Here is a 19,801-nt window from a genome sequence, read left to right on the forward strand (position 1 = left end):
AGGTTGCATACCGACTTTACACCCCTATAAATAGCGCAGCTATTAAGCCTTACGCCATCTCCCTAGAACCGGGCCGCCATCTTGTTCCAAGCTCGGCTCCAAGTCCCTGAGGTTGCATTCAGACGTTACACCCCTATAAAAAAGCGCAGCTATTAAGCCTTACGCCATCTCCCTAGAACCGGGCCGCCATCTTGTTCAAAGCTCAGCTCCAAGTCCCTGAGGCTGCATTCCGACGTTACACCCCTATAAATAGCGCAGCTATTAAGCCTTACGCCATCTCCCTAGAACCGGGCCGCCATCTTGTTCCAAGCTCGGCTCCAAGTCCCTGAGGTTGTATTCCGACGTTACACCCCTATAAAAAGTGCAGCTATTAAGCCTTACGCCATATCCCTAGAACCTTGCCGCCATCTTGTTCCAAGCTCGGCTCCAAGTCCCTGAGATTGCATTCCGACGTTACACCCCTATAAAAAAGTGCAGCTATTTAGCCTCACGCCATCTCCCTAGAACCGGGCCGCCATCTTGTTCCAAGCTCGGCTCCAAGTCCCTGAGGTTGCATTCCGACGTTACACCCCTATAAAAAGCGCAGCTATTAAGCCTTACGCCATCTCCTTAGAACTGGGCCGCCATATTCTTCCAAGATCAGCTCCATGCCCCCTGAGGGCGCCTGCCAACGTTATGCCCCTATGAATGAAGGATATGTATTAAGCCTTGCACTAACTCCCTAGTCCTATCAGTACAACGCGTAGCTACTAAGCTCGTGTAGGGAAGGGCAACCGGTTAGGCGAATGCCAGGTCAGCGTGAGTTCAAGCCTGCACAATTACCTGGGGTGTAAGATTTTGTCCGAGCTGGTGTAGGGAAGGGTAATCAGCCAAAGTTCAAACGTATGCATATTTTACCACGCGCAGACCGGGGCGATGGCATGTACGAACACCTGGCTAAATGCACAGAAAGATACACTCGCAAATTTTCGCTAGGTCAGTAACCCTTGCTGCTTGCAGAAACTATTCTGCTGAGTATGACCTTTTCACTTCATAATACATTTACAGCGTTGTCATTTCTGTAGCGGATTGAGTTCTTAGATTACACTAGTCTTCGGTCCAAGAAAAATATAATATACGTTATGGCCCCTATTAATATAATACATGTATTAAGCCTTACACCATCTCCCTAGTCCCACGTGTAGCCGCCAACATGTTGCGAGTTCAGCTTCCAACATTACAGCCCCCCCAGGCGTAAGGCGTAAGATTAAGCCAGGACTTTTAGCCAGAGTGTAGGAAAGGTCAACCGGTTATGTTAACGGCTGGTAAGTGTAACGTTAAGCCTGCACTTTTAGCCAGGATGTGAGTTATGTTGTGTTAAGCGTGGTCAGCGTAACGTTAGACTAGCATTTTTATGCAGTTAGTCTGGGTATCGAACTTGGTCTGTTAAGTCTACACTCTTATGCGGTTAGTCTGGGATCTTATGTTATACGCATCAAGCCTTATAATCACCAGCTTGTTCCAAGTTCTGCTCCAAGCTCCCTTAAGCCTTACACCATCTCCCTAGTCCCATGTCTAGCCGCCAATATGTTCCGAGTTCAGCTTGCAACGTTACGGCCCCTATGAATAAGGCACATGCATTAAGCCTTACGCCGTCTCTCTAGTCTCATGTGTAGCCACCATCTTCTTTCGAGCTCAGCTTCCAACATTACGCCCCTCCAGGAGTAAGGCGTAAGATTAAGTCAGCACATTCAGCCAGAGTGTAGGGAAGGTCAACCGGTTAGGTTAGCGGCTGGTCAGTGTAACGTTATCCCTGCACTTTTAGCCAGGGTGTAGGGTGGGGCAACCGGTTAGTTCAACGCCTGGTCAGCGTAAGTTTATGCCTGCACTTTTAGCAAGGATGTGAGTTAGGTTATGTTAAGCGTGGTCAGCGTAACGTTAGACCAGCATTTTTATGCAGTTAGTCTGCGTATCGAACTTAGTCTGTTAAGTTAAGCCTTCACTCTTATGCGGTTAGCCTTGGAGGTTATGTTATACGTATTAAGCCTTATAGCCGCCATCTTGTCCCAAGTTCTGCTCCAAGCTCCCTTTATTCGCTTTCCAATGATACGCCCCTATGAATAAAGCATATGTACTTAGCCTTATAGCCGCCATTTTGTTCCTATTTCGGCTCCCATTCCGGGGAGTTTAAGTTAGGTTAAAGCACGGTGAGCGTGAGGCTAAGACTACGCTCAGCCGTTAACATCATGTCAGGTTAAGCCTACACTGTTATGCGGTTAGCTTCGGCATCGAACTTAGGTCTGTAAGGTTAACGCCTTAGGCCTGGTGTCAAACCCGGGATTTGTAAGGTTAAGCCTAGACACGTCATGTCTGTTAGGTTAAGGTTGCCCTCTTAGCCATAATCACAATGGCTGTTTAAACTTGCACTTTTTGGCTTCGAACTTGGGTCTGTATGGTTAATACCCTTAGGTCTAGGGTCGAACCCAAGGTCTGTAAGGTTAAGCCTGAATACGTAGCCAGCATAAGGTCATGCGAGGTTAAGAGCGCGCACTTAGCTAGCAGCCCGCACGCGCTGTGTCGTCACCCACCGGATCAGGCCTCGTCCAGGTGCGGGTGGTGGTGCCGGCGGCCGAACGATCCAATTATATATTACTTACGTAATTTGGAAGAAGGAATTCTAAGGTCTTGTTTAAGTTTATTCACAATTCGATCATTACGAGTTGATGATGCCCATCCTACATCGTTGGCCAAAGTAACGTCAGCGACTTATACAGTAGGCTCTATTCCTAACAACACTTGAAAATACGCTGTTCAATGGCCGAAAAGCCATCAAATGTGTGACAGGTTTTAACACTTCTTTTGCACAAACATGGCAACTTTGAATTTATGAAACTCGTAAACGATCGGCTTTAATACGCATATTAATAGCACACACATTACTTCCAACATTTTTGAGAACACACTGTATATGATATCATTTAGAGTATCTCACTCTCTAATTAACGTTAAATTCATCAATTCTGAGGTAGGTCGGTTCAGTTCATCCAGAATTCCAGTCAGTGCTTCCAAGTAACACTCGACAGTGGATGACAAAGTGACCACAGTCTGCGCGCATAACGAGTGGCAAATCTCCTTTGATCTCCAGGTCGTCAGTTCTCACGACTTTGAGAGGAAGTGAGCGTTGGCTTCCTGTTTGCCCTCAGATATAACACGGGAGTAAATGTAAATCTAATTTGTTTTGATGGATCAGACAAACAATCGGGACTGTCATCACAGTGCTATATCGTCACTGCGCCTAGAAAAACCGCTGAGTGATAATATTTCAGCTTTGAACTCTGACCAGAAAGGTTCTGCCGTTTAGAGTTCTTTATTGCATGAAATATATCAACGAATTTTCGATCTAAGTGACACATGTGCTGCAGGTCAGATTACTCCTTCTTCAACATTTTCACATAACGGTATTTCTAGGCTCAGCGACGATATACTGTGTCATCTTTTATCGTCGACGTAAATATATATTCTGAAAATTGTAAAAGACAGTTTTTTTCCTATGACCGCGATCACAATGCCCTCCACTGTCTTACAAGGTTCCAACCAGTGATATTCGTTCTCAGCTGAGACATTTGGTTATGTCCGGTTGGGAGATGGAGTGGCAGGCCACCCGTCTTCAAAATAAGCTGAGAACAATTAAAGGAACTACCAAGGTATGGAAGACATCCCTTCGAGTTTCTCGGAGAGAAGCAGTAGTACTATGCTGTCTTTGGATCGGCCACTGTATAGCAAGGCACTCCTTTCTGAAGGGAGACTCAGGAGAACTCGTCATCCATTTTACGAGGGATAGTGACCTGTTTTATCGTGTATAAAAGTGAGTTTTCTATATATTCCTATTGTAACGTTCCAGACGTCACAGTGTAATTATGTTAATTTTATTATATGTAATTAATTCAGGAATTTAACGTCATGATATTTATCTTGGTGTGTAATTGTATTATAATTCATGGTTGATCATTTGCTCACTATCATTTCATTACTTTGTAACTACGACTTGTAAACGAGGGCTGAATATCCTAATATTCACTTAGATTCTTGCGACATTCGTTTAAATTTAACTTGCAGTAGATTTCCTCTATCTTGCCACATCACCGAGGAAGAAGGAAGGACAAATTTAGACATCAAATTCTGGGAAAAGCGAGCACGTGTTCAAGCGTTATAACGACAGCTACCGTATTTCGACCAGAATAATTCAAACTGATCACCGCCTATATTTTCAAAGGAGCGTCATGTTGCCATGGATACTGAGTGAAAGGGCTAATAGAAGAACAGTTGATATCATGGTTAAGACCCATCAACTCTAATATCTGGAGTGGGGAGAGACGTGTCAACTGATTGGACCACGTGTAGCGACCTGTAATTAGAGCCAGAGAAGGTTATAAAAGGGCGTGTTGGAGCTCTTGGCTTCATTCTTCTTGATTCTTCTTGATTCTGCATTCGTTATTATTAATCTTCTTGATTCTTCGATCTTGTATTTCGCTGTAGGTCTGAGAACTTGTCTTATGGTTGTTGTACCATAGTGGACTAGTGTGATAGTTTATCACTTCTACATTAATTACTTCATTACCACGACGTGGTACTTAGGAATTTCTGAATGAGGGGTGTATAGCCACTCTCATCGGGAAGTACGTACAGCTCGGCTACTAGACCGGTTTGTACCAGTCTAAGACAATAGGTAGTATTAAACTAGATAGAAATGAAACTTCAGGGCACATTTTCAGTAAAGTTGGAAGGATTATTAATTGTGTATCCTCTCCACATAACCCAAGGAGGTTTTTCTAACTATGACTTAGGGCTCATCTCCAATATATGGGATAGAGCATAATAGGGAGTGTTAGTGTTGGAGCCATCTTCCAATTAATGGTCGGTGCACTTAGCAAGGCAGGAATGGTACTTAGCTGCAGATGAAGAGATCTCAAAGACGACCGGTGATGTTCCAGCTACAAGGATGGAAGCTTTCCAAGGACCAGCAGAACAAGACTACATGGTGAGCAAGCGAGTTAAAAATATTGCAAGTTTTCGCGAAGTAGAGTCATTCAACTTTTTGTTAAATTTATTTCCTATTTTAAATTCAGTTCTCGTTAAACCGTCGTCATTTATATTCAATATAATAAATAGTATTTTTCTAGTTTACTTTAATCAATCTGCCATAATTAGCCTTTTGATTTCTAATTCTCCGGCTTAATGATTAGTGCACTATCACCCCACCCCTGTGATAAGAGTCCGTCCAAGCTTGATTATAAATTTTTATCTTTAAGTCATCAACTTAAAGATTGGCGCCCTTAGCTTGGATGGTTGCATTTCTCGTTCAATGATTGTTCTCCGAGAGGGGAAGTCACAAAAATGCCGCTCCAACGTAGGGCGAGAAAATCATTAAGTACGGAGCAGTTAATGACAGTAACGATATCAGAATTCGTATTATGGGTAAAATTTGGATATCCACGTTGCATTAGGAGTGTTTGATTGTGGGGAGGGTCATGGCTGATCAGACGAAAGAGGAGAGGATGTTGCGCAGTGGACGGGCGATAAAAGGCAATAACGTATTGAGTTCAGAGGAAGAGTTGTGTAGTCTAGTAGAGGAAATTGAAGATAGAAGTGTAAGTAGTATGGAGAGTGAAGGCAAGCAGAAAGAAGTCAGTATGGAGTCAGATGATAGTAGGATGGGGGGCGAAGCGGAAGTAAACACTAACAATGAAAGTAATAATAATGATCAGTTAATGGGAATGATGCAGTTAATGTTGAGTAAGATAGAGGACAGTAAATCTGAAATAAAAAACGAATTGGAACACATTAAAACAGATATAGAACAAACTAACACTAAAATTGAGAATATTAAATATGAACTTAAAGAACAGTTAGAGCAAACTAAAGCTGAATTAAGCAGGGAGATGAGGGAAAATAAGGAGGAATCGAATCGGAGAATGGACGAACACAGTAGGCAGTTACGCGATCTGGTGGTAAAAAATGAACATTTTAATAAGCGATTAGAGGACCAGAAAAGTGAATATGAACGGCAAGGGAAAGAGGTAGAAGAAAAGTTTGCGGAGCAGAGAAGTAAATTCCTGGAATTAATGGGGAAGGAAAACAACTCTACTATGGAGGAAGTAATGAGGCAGGTCACTAGTATTGATAAGAGAGTTGAGACTCAAAGAGGGGAAATACGGGTATTCAAAGACCACGTCCAACAAGAGATTGACACAGTAAAGCTTAGAATAGAAGATGAGACCCGGGCAAGTGAAGAAAGGTTTGCGATAGCTGAAGAGAATAAGATTGAAATTAGGACATTAAAAGAGAAGCAGGTTAATTTGGAGAGCGAAATTGATAGGAGAGACAAAGATGTAGAATGCCGGATGGAGAAAGCAGAAAATCAGTTAAAACAGGTGGCAAAGGATAAACAGGTTTTCACGGGAAAGCAATGTCTATGAAATAGCTACATTAGGGAAATTGAACTACCTAAATTTAATGGGAAACAAACGAACCCGCTAGATTTCCTTAAGATGATAGAAAAACGATTTGAAAAGCGTCTAGAGGAAGGGTCTATGGACTGGGAAGACGTTATGGAAAATATTGACCATGCTTTTGTAGGAGAAACTCGGTCTTGGTTCATGGTATATAGGCAAACGATGACGAACCTGAAAGAATTCAGAAATAAGTTTAGAGAGAAATTCTGGAATGAAGCGATACAAGCTCGGGAGAGAGAAAGGGTGGTATTTGGGAGGTACAAACAGCATGAGGGAGTCACTATGACCGAATACTTCATGGCCCATGTCATGATTTGTCAGAACTTAGATGGTATAACCGAGGGGTCTGATGTAGTAAGACTACTTTTGAGACATTTTCCGGACAGGGTGAGAGAAGCGGCCTGCATGCAAAGAGTTGGTACTATTCAGGAGATGGAGAACCTACTAGGCAGTTTTGATTCTTTAGGTAACCTTAGGAGTAGAACGGAGAATATACAGAGCTTTAGTCATCACAACGGAATGAGACATAACGGAAGAACACAGAATCACGAAGCTCGCAATCAGTTCAGACCTCAGCATAACAGTAGGAGCGGAGCACTTGAATATAGGACAGGAAATTCCCAACGGAGGCCAGAGCAATGTACTAATGAGTCCAACGTCAATACACAAAGGGAACCTTTAAACTAACTAGAGGCTGTAATGTTAGGTCAGAATTCCAGCCTAGTACGAAGGTAGCGAAGTGTCTTGTCATGAAAGTGTTACCATATGACCTAGATGTTAGAGACGATTTGTTGTATGAACCCGAGCAAAATAATGGAGATTCAAGTAATAAAGTAGTCAATCCCGTTGTTAAATTGAAAGTCTGGGGGGCGTGGGTTAAAGTTTTTATTGATTCTGGTAGCCAAATATCATGTATTAGTTCTCAGTGGTATGAGTCATTAGTAAAACAGGGTATTCAGTTGGAGGAAATGCCTGTTAAGTCTACTTTCATCATTACGGCTGTTGGAAAGAGGTCTAAGCAAATTTGTAAACAAGTAGCTGTTCCGATCTGTATTAATAATTTTATTAGCGTTCAGATATGTTTGGTAATTCCGCATTTGATATTTGATCTTATCTTGGGATCTGACTGGTTAACGTTAAAATTGGCTCAGTTAAATTACAATGATTTAGTGCTAAATTTGAGGTGGAATAATGAGGATATCAAGGTCAAGTTTGAGGAGGAAATTCAGAGGAAAACGGAAGTTAGTACAGTGTGGAGAATGAGAGAGGTTTCTAAAGTTAATGAAGAGGCTAGTGAGGGCCTGAAGTTGTGCCAGTTGTGGATTAATGAGGATAAAATATGTGGCTTGAAAGAAGCCGTAAGTAGAAATCAATTAAATGAAGTCCAGAAGGACAAGTTATTTGAAGTGTTATGTGAACACATGGAGATTTTTTCTGAGAAACCTGGTGTTACCCATCTGTACGAGCATTCTTTTTCTGTGCTGGATAAGACTCCATTCAGCGGACCGCGGTATCCGATACCACACAAATATGCCATAGCCGTAGAGGATCAAATTCAAGCTATGTTAGCAGACGATGTGATTGAATTATCAAACAGTCAATACGTTAATCCTTTAATTGTCGTGCCCAAGTGTGATGGATCAATACGTCTGTGTATTGAAGGCGAGAGCGTAATGAATGGTTCATATAACATTAGTAGTTTACGGAGATACCTGTCGTGTGAGGTGGCTGAACCGGATTGTGAGATATAGGTCAGTAACTCGGGGAAGTTGCTACCTGTTATGTCAGACTACGAGCGGAATGAGTTTACGTCTCAATTGTGGTGGTATTTCCTAGTGGTGTTTGTAAACAAGGGAGGTGTTTGTGTGTAGCGGTAGAGTTACGCTCGTTCATTGCCGATAGATCGTCTGTTTTCTGTATGTGAGGCCATGAAATTTTATATTTTATCTGTTTTCTGAGATGTTACCGAAGGCTAATTAAAGCTGACGACGGCAAATAATTAATTTTCCCGTATGTGCATTTCTAACTTGCAATAATTTTACCGTGAGCTTAAATCGCGGGTGTATTCGTGTGAAGTGTATTGCATCCTGCTTCAAGATAAGATTGAAACATTCGAGAGAGTGATTAAGGTGTAAATTGGTTGTATCATTTGTTTTCCATGGTTTTAATGTAAAAGATTGGAAGAGAATGTGTTACTGCTATCTAGCAAAGAATGTCGGAAAGATGGAGAGTAAAAGGACTAATAGACACTCGGGAGAGTTTGTAATCTGAATTGTATATATATTATGTTATATTCTCAAAGATAATCTTGTTTTTTAAAAAATGGAAAGTTGCTCATGTTGGGCATAATTTAGTATCTAAACCTCAAGATGAACTGAAATAACAGACATTCGCAATGGTAAGCAGTCTAAGAGAGATATGGAAACAGTGAGATATAATTAATTGTATGAAAATAATGTCGCTCGTAATGGGCAGGTAATAGAGGTATTTCAAGTCAATGTGGGAGTAAGAGTGTGAGTTCTCAACTCATGTGATATTTGTTAAGAACTCATGGGGGCGTATGTAACGTTCCAGACGTCACAGTGTAATTATGTTAATTTTATTATATGTAATTAATTCAGGAATTTAACGTCATGATATTTATCTTGGTATGTAATTGTATTATAATTCATGGTTGATCATTTGCTCACTATCATTTCATTACTTTGTAACTACGACTTGTAAACGAGGGCTGAATATCCTAATATTCACTTAGATTCTTGCGACATTCGTTTAAATTTAACTTGCAGTAGATTTCCTCTATCTTGCCACATCACCGAGGAAGAAGGAAGGACAAATTTAGACATCAAATTCTGGGAAAAGCGAGCACGTGTTCAAGCGTTATAACGACAGCTACCGTATTTCGACCAGAATAATTCAAACTGATCACCGCCTATATTTTCAAAGGAGCGTCATGTTGCCATGGATACTGAGTGAAAGGGCTAATAGAAGAACAGTTGATATCATGGTTAAGACCCATCAACTCTAATATCTGGAGTGGGGAGAGACGTGTCAACTGATTGGACCACGTGTAGCGACCTGTAATTAGAGCCAGAGAAGGTTATAAAAGGGCGTGTTGGAGCTCTTGGCTTCATTCTTCTTGATTCTTCTTGATTCTGCATTCGTTATTATTAATCTTCTTGATTCTTCGATCTTGTATTTCGCTGTAGGTCTGAGAACTTGTCTTATGGTTGTTGTACCATAGTGGACTAGTGTGATAGTTTATCACTTCTACATTAATTACTTCATTACCACGACGTGGTACTTAGGAATTTCTGAATGAGGGGTGTATAGCCACTCTCATCGGGAAGTACGTACAGCTCGGCTACTAGACCGGTTTGTACCAGTCTAAGACAATAGGTAGTATTAAACTAGATAGAAATGAAACTTCAGGGCACATTTTCAGTAAAGTTGGAAGGATTATTAATTGTGTATCCTCTCCACATAACCCAAGGAGGTTTTTCTAACTATGACTTAGGGCTCATCTCCAATATATGGGATAGAGCATAATAGGGAGTGTTAGTGTTGAAGCCATCTTCCAATTAATGGTCGGTGCACTTAGCAAGGCAGGAATGGTACTTAGCTGCAGATGAAGAGATCTCAAAGACGACCGGTGATGTTCCAGCTACAAGGATGGAAGCTTTCCAAGGACCAGCAGAACAAGACTACATGGTGAGCAAGCGAGTTAAAAATATTGCAAGTTTTCGCGAAGTAGAGTCATTCAACTTTTTGTTAAATTCATTTCCTATTTTAAATTCAGTTCTCGTTAAACCGTCGTCATTTATATTCAATATAATAAATAGTATTTTTCTAGTTTACTTTAATCAATCTGCCATAATTAGCCTTTTGATTTCTAATTCTCCGGCTTAATGATTAGTGCACTATCACCCCACCCCTGTGATAAGAGTCCGTCCAAGCTTGATTATAAATTTTTATCTTTAAGTCATCAACTTAAAGATTGGCGCCCTTAGCTTGGATGGTTGCATTTCTCGTTCAATGATTGTTCTCCGAGAGGGGAAGTCACAAAAATGCCGCTCCAACGTAGGGCGAGAAAATCATTAAGTACGGAGCAGTTAATGACAGTAACGATATCAGAATTCGTATTATGGGTAAAATTTGGATATCCACGTTGCATTAGGAGTGTTTGATTGTGGGGAGGGTCATGGCTGATCAGACGAAAGAGGAGAGGATGTTGCGCAGTGGACGGGCGATAAAAGGCAATAACGTATTGAGTTCAGAGGAAGAGTTGTGTAGTCTAGTAGAGGAAATTGAAGATAGAAGTGTAAGTAGTATGGAGAGTGAAGGCAAGCAGAAAGAAGTCAGTATGGAGTCAGATGATAGTAGGATGGGGGGCGAAGCGGAAGTAAACACTAACAATGAAAGTAATAATAATGATCAGTTAATGGGAATGATGCAGTTAATGTTGAGTAAGATAGAGGACAGTAAATCTGAAATAAAAAACGAATTGGAACACATTAAAACAGATATAGAACAAACTAACACTAAAATTGAGAATATTAAATATGAACTTAAAGAACAGTTAGAGCAAACTAAAGCTGAATTAAGCAGGGAGATGAGGGAAAATAAGGAGGAATCGAATCGGAGAATGGACGAACACAGTAGGCAGTTACGCGATCTGGTGGTAAAAAATGAACATTTTAATAAGCGATTAGAGGACCAGAAAAGTGAATATGAACGGCAAGGGAAAGAGGTAGAAGAAAAGTTTGCGGAGCAGAGAAGTAAATTCCTGGAATTAATGGGGAAGGAAAACAACTCTACTATGGAGGAAGTAATGAGGCAGGTCACTAGTATTGATAAGAGAGTTGAGACTCAAAGAGGGGAAATACGGGTATTCAAAGACCACGTCCAACAAGAGATTGACACAGTAAAGCTTAGAATAGAAGATGAGACCCGGGCAAGTGAAGAAAGGTTTGCGATAGCTGAAGAGAATAAGATTGAAATTAGGACATTAAAAGAGAAGCAGGTTAATTTGGAGAGCGAAATTGATAGGAGAGACAAAGATGTAGAATGCCGGATGGAGAAAGCAGAAAATCAGTTAAAACAGGTGGCAAAGGATAAACAGGTTTTCACGGGAAAGCAATGTCTATGAAATAGCTACATTAGGGAAATTGAACTACCTAAATTTAATGGGAAACAAACGAACCCGCTAGATTTCCTTAAGATGATAGAAAAACGATTTGAAAAGCGTCTAGAGGAAGGGTCTATGGACTGGGAAGACGTTATGGAAAATATTGACCATGCTTTTGTAGGAGAAACTCGGTCTTGGTTCATGGTATATAGGCAAACGATGACGAACCTGAAAGAATTCAGAAATAAGTTTAGAGAGAAATTCTGGAATGAAGCGATACAAGCTCGGGAGAGAGAAAGGGTGGTATTTGGGAGGTACAAACAGCATGAGGGAGTCACTATGACCGAATACTTCATGGCCCATGTCATGATTTGTCAGAACTTAGATGGTATAACCGAGGGGTCTGATGTAGTAAGACTACTTTTGAGACATTTTCCGGACAGGGTGAGAGAAGCGGCCTGCATGCAAAGAGTTGGTACTATTCAGGAGATGGAGAACCTACTAGGCAGTTTTGATTCTTTAGGTAACCTTAGGAGTAGAACGGAGAATATACAGAGCTTTAGTCATCACAACGGAATGAGACATAACGGAAGAACACAGAATCACGAAGCTCGCAATCAGTTCAGACCTCAGCATAACAGTAGGAGCGGAGCACTTGAATATAGGACAGGAAATTCCCAACGGAGGCCAGAGCAATGTACTAATGAGTCCAACGTCAATACACAAAGGGAACCTTTAAACTAACTAGAGGCTGTAATGTTAGGTCAGAATTCCAGCCTAGTACGAAGGTAGCGAAGTGTCTTGTCATGAAAGTGTTACCATATGACCTAGATGTTAGAGACGATTTGTTGTATGAACCCGAGCAAAATAATGGAGATTCAAGTAATAAAGTAGTCAATCCCGTTGTTAAATTGAAAGTCTGGGGGGCGTGGGTTAAAGTTTTTATTGATTCTGGTAGCCAAATATCATGTATTAGTTCTCAGTGGTATGAGTCATTAGTAAAACAGGGTATTCAGTTGGAGGAAATGCCTGTTAAGTCTACTTTCATCATTACGGCTGTTGGAAAGAGGTCTAAGCAAATTTGTAAACAAGTAGCTGTTCCGATCTGTATTAATAATTTTATTAGCGTTCAGATATGTTTGGTAATTCCGCATTTGATATTTGATCTTATCTTGGGATCTGACTGGTTAACGTTAAAATTGGCTCAGTTAAATTACAATGATTTAGTGCTAAATTTGAGGTGGAATAATGAGGATATCAAGGTCAAGTTTGAGGAGGAAATTCAGAGGAAAACGGAAGTTAGTACAGTGTGGAGAATGAGAGAGGTTTCTAAAGTTAATGAAGAGGCTAGTGAGGGCCTGAAGTTGTGCCAGTTGTGGATTAATGAGGATAAAATATGTGGCTTGAAAGAAGCCGTAAGTAGAAATCAATTAAATGAAGTCCAGAAGGACAAGTTATTTGAAGTGTTATGTGAACACATGGAGATTTTTTCTGAGAAACCTGGTGTTACCCATCTGTACGAGCATTCTTTTTCTGTGCTGGATAAGACTCCATTCAGCGGACCGCGGTATCCGATACCACACAAATATGCCATAGCCGTAGAGGATCAAATTCAAGCTATGTTAGCAGACGATGTGATTGAATTATCAAACAGTCAATACGTTAATCCTTTAATTGTCGTGCCCAAGTGTGATGGATCAATACGTCTGTGTATTGAAGGCGAGAGCGTAATGAATGGTTCATATAACATTAGTAGTTTACGGAGATACCTGTCGTGTGAGGTGGCTGAACCGGATTGTGAGATATAGGTCAGTAACTCGGGGAAGTTGCTACCTGTTATGTCAGACTACGAGCGGAATGAGTTTACGTCTCAATTGTGGTGGTATTTCCTAGTGGTGTTTGTAAACAAGGGAGGTGTTTGTGTGTAGCGGTAGAGTTACGCTCGTTCATTGCCGATAGATCGTCTGTTTTCTGTATGTGAGGCCATGAAATTTTATATTTTATCTGTTTTCTGAGATGTTACCGAAGGCTAATTAAAGCTGACGACGGCAAATAATTAATTTTCCCGTATGTGCATTTCTAACTTGCAATAATTTTACCGTGAGCTTAAATCGCGGGTGTATTCGTGTGAAGTGTATTGCATCCTGCTTCAAGATAAGATTGAAACATTCGAGAGAGTGATTAAGGTGTAAATTGGTTGTATCATTTGTTTTCCATGGTTTTAATGTAAAAGATTGGAAGAGAATGTGTTACTGCTATCTAGCAAAGAATGTCGGAAAGATGGAGAGTAAAAGGACTAATAGACACTCGGGAGAGTTTGTAATCTGAATTGTATATATATTATGTTATATTCTCAAAGATAATCTTGTTTTTTAAAAAATGGAAAGTTGCTCATGTTGGGCATAATTTAGTATCTAAACCTCAAGATGAACTGAAATAACAGACATTCGCAATGGTAAGCAGTCTAAGAGAGATATGGAAACAGTGAGATATAATTAATTGTATGAAAATAATGTCGCTCGTAATGGGCAGGTAATAGAGGTATTTCAAGTCAATGTGGGAGTAAGAGTGTGAGTTCTCAACTCATGTGATATTTGTTAAGAACTCATGGGGGCGTATGTAACGTTCCAGACGTCACAGTGTAATTATGTTAATTTTATTATATGTAATTAATTCAGGAATTTAACGTCATGATATTTATCTTGGTATGTAATTGTATTATAATTCATGGTTGATCATTTGCTCACTATCATTTCATTACTTTGTAACTACGACTTGTAAACGAGGGCTGAATATCCTAATATTCACTTAGATTCTTGCGACATTCGTTTAAATTTAACTTGCAGTAGATTTCCTCTATCTTGCCACATCACCGAGGAAGAAGGAAGGACAAATTTAGACATCAAATTCTGGGAAAAGCGAGCACGTGTTCAAGCGTTATAACGACAGCTACCGTATTTCGACCAGAATAATTCAAACTGATCACCGCCTATATTTTCAAAGGAGCGTCATGTTGCCATGGATACTGAGTGAAAGGGCTAATAGAAGAACAGTTGATATCATGGTTAAGACCCATCAACTCTAATATCTGGAGTGGGGAGAGACGTGTCAACTGATTGGACCACGTGTAGCGACCTGTAATTAGAGCCAGAGAAGGTTATAAAAGGGCGTGTTGGAGCTCTTGGCTTCATTCTTCTTGATTCTTCTTGATTCTGCATTCGTTATTATTAATCTTCTTGATTCTTCGATCTTGTATTTCGCTGTAGGTCTGAGAACTTGTCTTATGGTTGTTGTACCATAGTGGACTAGTGTGATAGTTTATCACTTCTACATTAATTACTTCATTACCACGACGTGGTACTTAGGAATTTCTGAATGAGGGGTGTATAGCCACTCTCATCGGGAAGTACGTACAGCTCGGCTACTAGACCGGTTTGTACCAGTCTAAGACAATAGGTAGTATTAAACTAGATAGAAATGAAACTTCAGGGCACATTTTCAGTAAAGTTGGAAGGATTATTAATTGTGTATCCTCTCCACATAACCCAAGGAGGTTTTTCTAACTATGACTTAGGGCTCATCTCCAATATATGGGATAGAGCATAATAGGGAGTGTTAGTGTTGAAGCCATCTTCCAATTAATGGTCGGTGCACTTAGCAAGGCAGGAATGGTACTTAGCTGCAGATGAAGAGATCTCAAAGACGACCGGTGATGTTCCAGCTACAAGGATGGAAGCTTTCCAAGGACCAGCAGAACAAGACTACATGGTGAGCAAGCGAGTTAAAAATATTGCAAGTTTTCGCGAAGTAGAGTCATTCAACTTTTTGTTAAATTCATTTCCTATTTTAAATTCAGTTCTCGTTAAACCGTCGTCATTTATATTCAATATAATAAATAGTATTTTTCTAGTTTACTTTAATCAATCTGCCTTAATTAGCCTTTTGATTTCTAATTCTCCGGCTTAATGATTAGTGCACTATCACCCCACCCCTGTGATAAGAGTCCGTCCAAGCTTGATTATAAATTTTTATCTTTAAGTCATCAACTTAAAGATTGGCGCCCTTAGCTTGGATGGTTGCATTTCTCGTTCAATGATTGTTCTCCGAGAGGGGAAGTCACACTATTTGTATTTTATTATTAACTATGTTTTACTCTATTAATTCTCCTTTGGTTATATTTTATGTATTTTAATTTGAATAAAATGATTTCACTTCAAGGCAACGCATTATTCTATTTTAATCTATTTTTCTGTGATTTTTGAAGAAAATAATGCATTTCGAACTAGATCCACTGATCATTTAAAATTCATAATCATTTTTTCATCACCATTTATCACTAGATATATTTTAAAATTGTAATTATTATATTTCATTCTACGTCATACAATTAGGGGCCGATGACCTAGATGTTAGGCGACTTCAAACAACAAGCATCATCATCATCTACTATGACCAAGACTTACACCAAGACTTACAAGGAGGAAACATTCTCTTGTATTCAGCTTATATCATTTTCCTTCCGTCTATGAATGAGAAGACGACATGGAAAATATTTAATAGTGGTTGAAAACCTACAACCTGTTTTCCAGTCTTTGACCGGGTCAGGGATGGAATGAATGAAACATATATAGGCTGTTATTACAATGGGGTCGCCACTCCCAAGGTGATTTATTAATGAGTGATAAATGCTATGAAATGATAATGGAGAGTGTTGCTGGAATGAAAGATGACAGGGAAAACCGGAGTACCCGGAGAAAAACCTGTCCCGCCTCCGCTTTGTCCAGCACAAACCTCACATGGAGTCACCGGGATTTGAACCACGGTATCCAGCGGTGAGAGGCCGACGCGCTGCCGTCTGAGCCTTAATAGTGGTTATACCTGTCCAATCAGCTGCCCCTACCAACGATCTTTAAATGGAGCTTCTGTGAAACATGAAGCGGACTTCGCGACCATGTTAAAACTGTCACATGTACTGTAATGTACAAGCATTGTGCTGCTTGTGCAGTATAACCTGTCCGGATAACTTTTGTGTTACAGACGTATTATCTGCAACGATTTATCTCTTGCTTCCCCGTGGACAAAGCGATGTCAACGTATTGGAATCTATGTAGTGGGACTGAAGCGACTTCATTCCGACCACAGCGCTCAAAAATAATAAAAGCGGCGTTTAACTGCTTGCGTGTTTGAGCATTGAAGCTTCATATCGATGTAAAAAAAAATTGAGTTCGATGTAGGATTCGAACTCTCAATAATACATTCCTTTCATTGGTAGCCTCACCAAGGGAGTTGGCCCTGCGGTTAGGGGTGCACAGTTGTGAGCTTGAATTCGGGAGATAGTGGGTTCGAACCCAACTCTTGGCAGCCCTGAATATGCTTTTCCGTGGTTTCCCACCAGGCATATTCTTGGGTTGTACCTTAATTAAGGCCACGGCCGCTTTCTTCCCACTCCTATCCCTTTCCTATCCTATCTTTTCCGTAAGACTTACCTGTGTCGGTGCGACGTAAAGCAACTTCTAAAAAGAAATTGGTAGTCTAGCGTTTGGCGATATGCACTATGCCACATATGTAAGTGAGACTTGTATTAAGAATGCCCTAGAGTACATTATCCCTCGAATTCGCTAATTCGTACACGCTTCACGTCACTGTATCGTGGTTTCAAGCGTCCATTTAGAGTTTGCTTTACCTGGTCACTTGGCACGACATCTGAATATACTTACATGCTAGACTGACGTACGAAGTATAATAGAAAGGATGTAATATTTTTCGAGCGGTCTATAATGACGTGGCAGGAACAATAATTGTGTTGAGAATAGTTTGCAGGATGTTTAGAGTGCATTAGTACCACACGTGATGCTAGCAGAGAAAATCAATCACACGGCGATCTCTCAACGTTTGGTGGGTTGAGGAGCAAAATCTTCGTAATTAATATCCACACACATTATTATTATTATTATTATTATTATTATTATTATTATTATTATTATTATTATTATTATTATTATTATTATTATTTGAAATATAGATTGCGTGCAAGCCGTGTTGTATTTCTCATGGCGTCTCAACCAAAGCAGTCGCAGTCCGATCCCGAACAATGCACGTGGAATTTTTGAAATTTTTTGTGGTTTCTATTTTACGTAAGACTAAATATCATATGGCTATGTTCACTGTTGTTGAAGTTACACAAAACTTGCTTTATCTTTCTAAATCAGCAGGTTTAATTCTGTTTGATGTCGGTTGTTGCGGCAGTTTAAATGCGACAACTTTATGTCACCTCTTACAGAAAATCCGACAACTTTACAATATATTATACGACATATTAATATTTTTGGTGCAATGCTGAATTTTGGGAGTAATTTCAGATAATCTGAAAATGTGCTGATCCAAACGGACTCCAGTTCATTTCAGATTAGTGCGTTTTCAATGTATACCGTACTTAGTTCCATGCGTTGATTGGTAACAAACGTGACCTGCATAGTTCCTTGACATGAATTTGTTTATTATCTATTTGTCTTCTTCTTCTTCTTCTTCTTGCTTCTGAATTTGGCCTACTGTGGACCGCGTGAAACTTCATGCTTTCTGGCCAGTCTTCTTCTTTTCTCTTTTCTATTAGTCTTCATTACATATTATGTTTTCAGACTAGTATTTTATTCAAGACCACCTTCGCCTTGGGATAATAACGTTGAGCATATTAAACACATTGCTGACCGGATGCTTGAGCTTGTCACATACCCTGTGGACCGGACATCTTTCTACTAAGCATACTACGGTGCACTCTATTATAAAGATGTACGTAAATATTAAACCAGTCAAGATTTTATCTTTAAAGTTGGTATGAGTACTCAACCAATGCCCCTAGTAGTACTTCAACATATGTAAGATAAGCAAGCAAATGCGTGTTAATTCAACAACACATCATTAATGTTTACATCGTTGTCGTCGTCTCAGTCACTTGAATAAATAAAGACACTAGGTAAATTACGGCGTGTAGAGGCTTGAATATCACTTTCACCATCACTCTCACATTCAGTTTCCACTAATTCATTATCACTATATCCATTTGAACGATCATCGGCATATAATTCTTATCGTCGTCAGCTAACACCGTATTCCGCGGGCGCTCCATCTTGTCATTGACTGAACCGACAGAAAGAAAGTCGACGTTTCGAAACTAAATCAAAGAATAAAAGAGGACGTGAATAAAAGAAAAGTGGCAGATATACATCTACGATTTATTCTACTCAATGTGCAAGTCCGAAATAATTCAATATATGGTCAAGAGATGTCACAGGAAGACCGAAAACAATGTCGAGAATAAAACCGAGATTTCTCGGGGCCCGTCACCCGTGTGTTAAGACCGGAATATGTCTGTCATTCCAGTCTTGTCTATTAGCACTCGTATAATTTCAATGTTGACGTTAATTTTTAGTGACGAAATTTTGGGTGTTTTATTATTTAGTGTACTCGTGCTTGTCTTTGCGGTCCTGAAAAAGCCTATTTGAAACACGCAATCCTCTCCTGCAGACATTCAGAATCAGGACAAGGACATAGATCTCAGCATATATTAATTCGTCCTGAACTTTCCTTACGTCAGTCCGTAGATTATCCTCGGTGGTTGATGATGGGTCGATTCAGTTCGTATACATTGTGTTTCGTCTCCAGTCCTACCTTTTCAGTCAGACTCAAGACTGCTCCATTGAGCAGCCAGACGAAGAGATTGACTTACTGTAATCCTACTTGCAGACCGCGCTTGAAGGTGTCTGTAGACCAGAGGCTGATCCGGCTTGGAACTGCTAATACCGCCACCCATCCTTAGAGTACGGTCCACCTTACATGGGTTACACCAAGCTAACAATGTTGGCACAAAATGAATATTATAAACATGGTCTTACTCGGTTTTGCACAACACAACTATGCCGAATGCGCTCATAAGCCAGCAAATGCACGACTGGAGTGCTAATTCTTAGTCCTGTATTCAAGATTGTGTTGGATGCCGGAAGATCTAAACGTGCGTACTGGCTCATTATTTTCCGTGCAAAGGATAAACCATCGGAAGAAATAAGATCTGCCGAATCACTCTGTATGTTGTCCTTGGAAAGCCTCAGGGGATACGCACTTTGTTAATCAGTGAGCTATTTCCTTTTCCTAGCAGTACGCCAGGAATTCAGACTTGGTTCATTTAGGT

The sequence above is a fragment of the Anabrus simplex genome, chromosome 1, assembly GCF_040414725.1.
Source record: "Anabrus simplex isolate iqAnaSimp1 chromosome 1, ASM4041472v1, whole genome shotgun sequence".
In the NCBI taxonomy this organism is placed as follows: Eukaryota; Metazoa; Arthropoda; class Insecta; order Orthoptera; family Tettigoniidae; genus Anabrus; species Anabrus simplex.